Here is a 9,812-nt window from a genome sequence, read left to right as displayed (position 1 = left end):
TTGGATTAACTTTCATGTTCGGGTCATCAAAATCCGAGCCACGGATCACCCGGTATGACTAAAACTTATTTTTGAACGGATTAAAGCTTCAAGTTGATTCGTGGCTGTAGGTCACGACTTGGGGTCTGATTTTAGGGTGTTCTTGAGTACACTAATGTGTCGGGTGGTTTGGTTAACGAGGATATATATAAGACTCGTCGAAAACCGGCACCTGAGGCTCAAGTTACGACCCGTCGAATGTTTTAATTAAAACTTATGATTATAACATTTAACTTATGATATAAATAATGATTTGCATTATTATTAAAATTACTTATGATATACAAGTAATTAACTTAATTTGAGACTTATGATATATATATATATATATATATATATATATATATATATATATATATATATATATATATATATATATATATATATATATATATATATATATATATCTATTACATCTTATAAATCGTGAAACTAAATCTGACGTGTCAACCCCTAAACACTTCTTAATCCTTTTGCTTACGTGTTAATCCTAGAGTTAATCCCAATTAACACTAATAAACCTATCTAATATACACGTAGAAACCATAAACCCTATTCTGTCACACCTATCCTCTTCGTTCCTTCTCCTGTATCAATCAGAAGCGATTGATAAATGAATTGATCAATCAAATAATCAATCGCCACAACAACCTTTCATCATCTATCGTCTATCCAACAATCTCATTATGATCCTCAATCAATCAGTTTCTAATGATAAACGAAGAAATCAAGCGCCTGAGGAACCGTTCATCATATATCTTCGATCCAAAAATCCCATCTACGAATTCTTCTAACCAGGTATGTAAGTAATCGTTCCTTTTAATATTCATTGGTTGAGAACCCTTCAGATAAATTCAATTTGTGTTTTCTTGTGTTTTATAATTATTAGGGTTTGTAATGTAATACATATTATCCTTTACAATTCATATTGTTACTGTGATGACCCGGAAATTTTTGATCAAATTTAAACTTAATCTTTAACATTTCCGACACGATAAGCAAAGTCTGTAAAGTTGAATCTCAAAATTTTTGAACTATTCAATTACCTTTCGATTGTTCTCAACGATTCGCGAACAATTATAGGTAAATAGATACATATATATACCATAACTTGAAAACGTAACAAAGTGTTGAGTATATGATAATGTGCATTAAACTTATTGGTTTGATTATCTGATTGATATATTTAGATACAGAGTTAAAAGATTTTGCCAAACGATTGAATTAAAAGATAATTATTGAGTCCCTTAAGGATTATGATATTATTACGGGTCTCTGTTGAAAGGTCCACGTTGATTTGGGAAATCATTCATTCTTAATGGTATTCGGAATAAATGGTAAAGTGTTTGCTTAAATAACGTAATTTGGACACATACAATAATAAGGAATATCAACTGTTGGAATTAGACATATGAATAACTTGCGATATGTATTTTAAAACGTGTTTATTAATATCGAAAATATATATTTAACAATACGATAAAATATAGTATTAACTTGGTCATAAAAACGAATTGTTATTATATATATTAACAAATAGCGAGACGATGATTTATAGAAGTAAATGATCAAAATACTCGAAAGTTTAAGATATACTTTGAGTGGTATAGTTTAGGGATAATTTAAGGCTATATTTTGACAAAGGTACGTGACACGAAATGTAAAATACAAGTTTTCTCAGCGTACGAAAGGACATTTGAAAAACCGGAACTGGGACATAAGTCGAGTGATGACGTACGACTTATCGGAACAAAAATTACAAGTCAACTATGCATGTGAATTTAATATAATATATAATTAATTATATAAATTAAATATATTATATATATTATATAAAATTATGTCGACAAACAAAAAGTTAAAAGTTTGTGAGCTGGATCAGAGGGCCATGCGATCGCATGGCCTTGAAGCACAAATCCCATGCGATCGCATGGGGTGCTTTTTCAGAAAAGGTTCTATAAATTGCACGATTTCAGTTCTCACACTCTTAATATTACTCCTAAGTATTTATTTATATTATTATTATTATTATTATTATTATTATTATTATTATTATTATTATTATTATTATTATTATTATTATTATTATTAAGATTATTATTATTATTAATCTTATTATTATTAGTATTATTAATTAGTATTATACATAAAATACTACGACGAGGTTATGAGCGTGTCACCTTCAAAATGGGTTTTCGAGCGGGATAGAGCTAAGGAAATTATGGGTAATGTTCGGGGGTATATTTATGAATCAAACCTAGTGTTTATCATCTCCGTTACGTCTACGTACTTTTCTGCAATATTGAATCTCAATATTAATACGTTGAGATCTACCATTATTTGATATACCGAGTTTCGGTCACATTACGATGAACAACTTTATGTGCTGCTAAGGTGAGTTTCATAAGATCCCTTTTACTCTCTACATTTTTGGGCTGAGAATACATGCAAATGCTTTATTAACCGATATACAATATTTATATGCATGAGTTTCATTTGCTCCCTTTTTAATTGCTTTTGCAATCTATATTTTTGGGCTGAGAATACATGCACTTTATTTTAAACAATGGACACAAGTACATACTAAATTCTATACTGAGTTTGAACCGAAAATTCCTTAGCTTTGGTAACTAGTAACTGCCGGTTATAAGAATTGGTAGGCGCGAGTAGTAGTATATGGATCCATAGGGCTTGATATCCCCGTCCGAGCTAGAGCGCTAGCCTTTTAACGGACGTATGCTATTTGAGAAGCGTACACGTTGGTTTGCGTGTATTATTAATACGATTATACAAAGGGTACAAATTATATATACGTTAAGTTTAGTTACCAGGGTGCTCAATTTCATAGAATATTTTGATAAACGTTTCTGGATGAAACAACTGAAATCTTGTGATCCATCTTTATATACAGATTATGCGAAACATACAAACTATGAACTCACCAACCTTTATGTTGACACTTGTTAGCATGTTTATTCTCAGGTTCCCTAGAAGTCTTTCGCTGTTTGCTTATATGATAGACAAGCTATGTGCATGGAGTCTTATATGGCATATTTTTCAAGAAAACGTTGCATTCACCAATTCATCATCATGTACCTTATTTTGACTGCATTGTCAACGGAAGTACTATTGTAAACTATTATATACGGTGATTGTCTATATGTAGAAATCATCAGATGTCAAAAACCTTTGATTTAAATATTCATTTATGGTGTGCCTTTTCAAAAGAATGCAATGTTTACAAAACGTATCATATATAGGTCAAATACCTCGCAATGAAATCAATGAATGACGTGTTCGTCCATATGGATTTGGAGCGATCGTCACAGTTACTCTCTTTGAATCTAATCCGAAATTATATGGTATGTGCTTTGGAGGTTGATTATTTATTTTGGACTAGCTTAATATAGATTTATTATATATGTTGTAAGTTAAGGATGCACGGAACGTGTTTGACGATATGCATGTGACATATGTGGCTTAATCTAAGTAAGTTATTCAACTTGAGCGCTGTAAATATATTTTTTATGTCAAATACTTTAAGATATCAGTAGCACTTTTTTTGGAATATTTCTAAATGTGAAATGAGTTTGAAGATATGATGATTTAGACAATTATATAGTTTCGTTATCAATCAATAAACTAAATCTAATCATTCTATATGGAGTAATCCTTATTTATATTCAAATGTGTGCCGGAGGAGGATAATGAAAAATCGATGGCATGTGTGAAAGACATATGTCATGCTTGGTTACCGTCTTTTTGAATAATTGCATTCTGTTTATTTTGAATTTTATCTGCTTGCACTCATAATGGTGAAGCTGGGACTAAATTATCTGACTATTATACTTAGTAAATCATTATCTTTTTTTAACCACTAACTACCGTAAATTTTTATATGTAGGGAATTGGTGGTCAAAGACGGTAAAAAGACAAATTTAGTGTGCACAATATGGTTTTTCAATTCATACAATTTTAATTCAACACTTGTGCATCAGTTATGCGGTATACATCTTAAACTTGCAGTATGTATACAAAAGATACATACTTTGTGCACAAGTCTTTTTTAATTTATATATTTGTTTCTTTTTTGCTACTTGAGATAACTTTAATTATAATTAACTGCAATTAACCCATTCATGAGTGATTGGGTCTATTTACCACCATTTATGTTTATGTGTATGAATTTCTTGGATACATACACATATAACTTCGAAAAATTTATCATTCAAATGTATAAAAAGTCTAATACTCTTACTCTTTGAGTTGATGATTACTCACTCAAAAGTCCCGAACGAGTACTCACCGAGTAGCGATTTTTGCAACCTTAATTATGTTTAATTTTTTTCAATACATTGAATTTGGTAATGAACTTTGCATTTCTTCTTTTGTAGTTTATGTTGTGTATGAAAGTAGATAGTAAGTTCATAGAACTCGATGCAAAGCTATTGAAAGGTGTTTTGTTGACCCGTCGTCCAGGAACAAGGAAAATATTGTCTTCATTGATGAAATGATGTTGTTACGTGGGTGAACTTTGAATTGTGAGCGTGACCAGACACTAAACCAGGTAATGTTTACTATCTTGCTTTGACTTTTGAGGTCAAACTTATGTTCAACCCGCCAAGGGACACTTTGGTGTGTGTACAGGTGTAGTGTCAACCTTATGTAGGCTTAAACTCATCTCCAGTTTCTTACAACCTTATGTAGAGATATACATTTAAACCTTTGATTTAAAGGTGTCAAGATGGGTTTGAAATATGTCACTTATAAGTAGTACGAGTGTTTACGGGTTGAGATGGGTTCACTTTAATACATTTCTTTTTTCCTTTCCATGTGTTTATTTCGTGTATGAAAATATTGTGATAATTACGATTAAAAGAAACATTTATGTTGCTATAGTACAAGTCTTTGATCAAAAACAGAGGTGGTGTGCTTCTTTAAATTAGACTAAAAAAACATTTATGTTGCTATAGTACAAGTCTTTGATCAAAAACAGAGGTGGTGTGCTTCTTTAAATTAGACATCGGGCTGTTTTTTTTTTTTTTTTTTTTTGATCAACTCATTAACATGTTTCCTTTCTAAATAAATGTTAGTTTTTCCGATATGCGGCATCGAGATAAAATACAATCTTAATAAACTTATTCATTAGTAGATAGTATGTCTGGCAAACGTGTCGGGTTGCCTTAAGGATAAAATGGGTTTGGGTCGTAACGGGTCATCGTGTCAGCCTTCAAATTATTAAACGGGTTGGGTCGAGACCCGGGTCTGTCTGATTGGGTCCAGACCCATTTTCTTCTGTATTTTTTAAAGTTAGCATAAATGAAAGAATAGCCCTATAGTAGATATGCTGCAACTGGTACATTTAATTTTCAATGGGATAAAAATGTATTTATTTTATAGATTTCTATAGACAAGTCTAAGCAATGATCTATTATGTTTTTATTAGTTTTTGACCAAAATGGATGGGTTTGATAAAGAGTAAAGTGTGGTGGTTACAGCTGCTACAAACCGACCCGAAACACTGGATTCAATCTTGATGAGACCTGGTTGGTTTTCAAGAAAAGTTGGTGTAGATGAGCCAAACGATGGTGGACGAAAAGACATTTTTACCATTTACTTAAGAGATGTCCCGATGTAAGTCTAGGACTATATTTTAACTGTGTTAGCACAATTAGAGGTTCAGGAAAGATATGTTACGTATCTGCGTACTTAAAGGTGGCAATTTCCACCCATTCTCTTATGTCAGATGTGATTTGAATCACGTTTTATACTTATTTGGTCACATGGGCTCAATATTATGTCTACAGAGTCTCGCCAGTTAGTATTATATGTTTAAAATATGTATTGATTAAAGTTGATCCATGATTTTGGTTATACTTTGCAGACAACTGCATCTCCTTGCCTACACTTGAGATATTGTTATTTTTTACAAAACATAAGCCTGCAATAAAGGTTCTTACACTTACCCATACGAGAGTAGGAATTGTAATTGATCGATGGTTTTACTTTTATGTGCAGTTTTCTAGAACTTGGAAATGCAAATAATTGATGGCTTATACCAGCTCCTGAGTCCTGATATAGATGAAGTAATGATCAGGTCTGTATACTACAAAGTTTTGATATATTTATATTTCAGGGAACTGTTGGAAGACTTCTATCTGAGTTCACCTTAGCTAAAACCTCAACATATAATTTTTATTCGAGGATGACGTTAGCATGTCTCAGTTTTACTCAAGTGCTCAATATCGACATTTACGTATACAGAGGGTATGTATTTGTCTTATGGTAGATCAAAAATCTTATCCATATGACAATTTTCTATTAAGTATTTCATGAACCAAATTCTGAAACACGAGTACGATGATATTATCTCATTGACATAAATGTAGTGATGGGTCTCGATTTCGAAGAAACGGGTCAAGCAGTTGGTGAAATTTGAGACATGAAGTAACATGAAAATATCATGTATGATATTCTGAAGTATTGTACAAGTTGGTAATGTTAATGTGAATATATCATATTAGTTTCATTTGAAAAGGTGTTTCATGCATGTATGATACATTTTTTGCATAGTCGTGACAGAGTTTCAATTACTGTAATAATAAATGAATGCCTTATTTGAAAATGAACATTGCAATTAGAAAAGGAATACATAGTATTATGGTTAGGACTATTATGTCTCAAAGTTATATAAGGCTCTTTTCTATATATATATATATATATATATATATATATATATATATATATATATATATATATATATATATATATATATATATATATATATATATATATATATATATATATTTTAACAAACCCTTGCCATGTCCTTTTATTAGGGTATGCCCTTAAACTTTTGTTATTATATAATTTAAATAACGTGAAGGTTCAAAACTAACGAATGAATGTTTTGTTTGTAGATAATGTAATGCATCAAGATTAAGAAGATTGCGTGATGATCCAGGTCTTAGGCTTCATGTTTTTGCTATTTTATTATCATCGCCAAATGTTACTAGACTTTTATATTGATTTTTTGTAACTATGTTTACTGCCAAATGAAACATATTTTTTTTTGTTAAATGAACTGATTTTGGATGTCAATTTAATTTTCAAAATTTTTGTTATATTTGCACTATTTACATTTTCGTAAACGTATACTTACAACTTTATTGCAACAGGCTCATTTGGACACTTTGACCCGTTTGACGACTTTTGTGTTAACTTGGAAAATGTAAACCTAAGATATGACCATTATCAACATATATAATATCAATAATGAAGAGCTTCTTTATTGTAATTATATCACTACATAATATCAATACTCTTGTGATATAACGACTACCAAGATAGTGTGTTCAAATTTCGGAACTAATAAATGACGGTCAATATGAATGCTATGATCTCCAAAAAGTTATTCATATTTGGGGTCTAAAAGAGGAACCACAAAAGAAAAAACCAAATTTATACGTGTCGTCTGGCTGGACTAAGTTTGTCAAATCTAATGGATATAAGGTTGGTGAAAAATGTCTCATTGAATTCCGACGCAGTAAACTTTTGTTTGTTATGTTACAAGATGGAAGTCACAAGGTTAATCTTTAGGTACTTTCTTTATGGAATTATTGGTATTCTGCAATTTTCAATATATATACTATTTAAACAATTAACAAGTCGAATTTAGTAGCATTAATCAATGTCTTATGTGTAATAGTTTAGAAAATTCAACTATTGGTAATACCGTTACTTATAAATCTACTACTCATGGTGATGTGTTTGGTGTTCTGGTACTCTCAAATTTAGTAGCCTTAATCTATGTGTTTTGTATAGCACGAAACAAAATAATTAAGCAGTTCACCCAACACAATACTTGTGATATTCTCTTTATCATTTCGTTAATTTATATACCAATGTACGTTTCGACTTTGTTTGATTGAGAGTCGCCGTGCAACGCACGGGCTCTTAAATCTAGTATGTATATATATATATATATATATATATATATATATATATATATATATATATATATATATATATATATATATATATATATATATATATATTTTTATTATATCATTTATTAATTACTTTTTGATTTAAATAAACTTTTAATTAAACTTTAGATTAATAATACTTTTATTATTAATGAAAATACTTATGATAAGTATTAAACTTATGTTATGAGATTATTATTATAAGACTTATAATAAAGATTAATTAATTATTTAACTATTATAAGGTTTAGTTATTATTTAATTATAATTTAATTATTAAATACTTATGGTTTAATAATTATAATTAAATACTTATGATATGATTAATAATTCATTATTAATTAATAATACTTATGATATGATTAAAAATGTATTATTACTTAATAATACATATGTTATGACTAATATTTAATTAATTAATTAAATACTTATGTTATATTAATTATATCATTTAAACTTATGTTAACTTTAATAATTCAATTTAATTTAATTAAACTTATGTTATGACATAATTATACATATATGACTTTAAATAACATTATAACTTATATTATTATTATAACTTATACTTTAAAATTTAGTGTTGACTATGTTTGACCAAAGTTGACTTTTGAGTTGACTTTCGGTTGACTTTGACTTTCACTTGACTTTTGTTGACTTTCTAATTAAGGAAACTTTCCTAAGTTAAAAACTTTCTAAAAATAGAAACTTTCCAAAAACAGAAATTTTTTCGGAAATGGAAACCTGCCAAAAATAGAAACTTTCTAAAAATAGAAAGTACGTTTTTTTACGCTGTCCTGATCAAACCGAAGCATACTGAGTGTTGTTCTATGTTTACTTACAACAAGTACTATAGCTATCATACTAAGACTTGACCTAAGTTAGTTATTTATATCGACCTGCTTTATTTATAGGTCGGCGTTGTGATCATTCTTGATCACTTTACTTCCTGCAGTTCACGTTTTCTGTGTTATTACTTCGTTTACGTTATGGTGAGTTATAGTCCTATTTTTCTATTTTAAATCTTTTGGGATGAGAATACATGCATTTTATTTTCCATATTGGACACAAGTGGATGTTGGTTTAAATTATTCATTGTGAGTCGAACAAAAATATTCTCTAATCTGGTAATTATAATCACTGGTTTCTACTGGTGAACGCGAATCCTATGGATAGATCTATCGGGTTTGACAACCCCATTTCGAGGTAGTCGCGCTAGCAATTTATAATCGGAATGTATTAGTACTTCGTTATTATTTGAAGATACACCTGTTCAGTGTATATTGTGTTTGGTAAGGGTGGAATTGGTTAAGTGGTTACCAGGTGGCTCACGGATAATGGAATAATGTTTTTATATGTTTTCGAGCATATAATTTTGTGGTCCAAAAATGAGTTTTTATGTTTTCAAACATAAATTTTTATTGTTTAATTTAAATATTGTTTGCAATATTAAACCTATAATTCACTCAACATTTTTGTTGATAGTTACTCGCATGTTTTATTCTCAGATTCATGATTGATTGCTTTCACTGTGCTTAGAGAGTCTGCATATTTTTGATGGCAGCTTTTGTTAAATATTAACTTGCATTCTATTTTGATACATTAAATTGTGGGTGTTTGTTGACTTTGTTTTGGTCAACTTTTGGTCAACTTTTGGTCAAGTATTTGTGAAGACCCGTCCTAATCCATCCGGACGAAGTCCATATCGATTATAAACGATTCACAACAGTTGATTACATCGCGAGGTACTTGACCTCTATATGATACATTTTACAAACATTGCAT

At 29.8% G+C, this 9,812-nt stretch overlaps 1 long non-coding RNA gene across 6 annotated transcripts; it reads left to right on the top strand.

Annotated features, from left to right (window-relative positions):
- Nucleotides 1–3,468: 3,468 nt before the first annotated feature.
- Nucleotides 3,469–7,096, top strand: LOC139893518 (uncharacterized). Of its 6 annotated transcripts, none has more exons than XR_011774581.1 (4): nucleotides 3,469–3,528; nucleotides 3,944–3,963; nucleotides 4,434–6,306; nucleotides 6,429–6,702. It is a non-coding gene; the product is annotated as an uncharacterized lncRNA (long non-coding RNA). The 6 variants fall into 6 exon arrangements; XR_011774577.1 differs by having other exon boundaries at nucleotides 3,483–3,528; nucleotides 3,944–4,044; XR_011774579.1 differs by lacking the exon at nucleotides 3,469–3,528 and adding an exon at nucleotides 6,960–7,096 and having other exon boundaries at nucleotides 3,542–4,044; nucleotides 6,429–6,534.
- The last annotated feature ends 2,716 nt before the right edge of the window (nucleotides 7,097–9,812 follow it).

Source organism: Rutidosis leptorrhynchoides, chromosome 2 (genome assembly GCF_046630445.1).
Source record: "Rutidosis leptorrhynchoides isolate AG116_Rl617_1_P2 chromosome 2, CSIRO_AGI_Rlap_v1, whole genome shotgun sequence".
Taxonomy (NCBI): Eukaryota; Viridiplantae; Streptophyta; class Magnoliopsida; order Asterales; family Asteraceae; genus Rutidosis; species Rutidosis leptorrhynchoides.
This window is presented reverse-complemented; position numbering and strand designations above follow the sequence as displayed.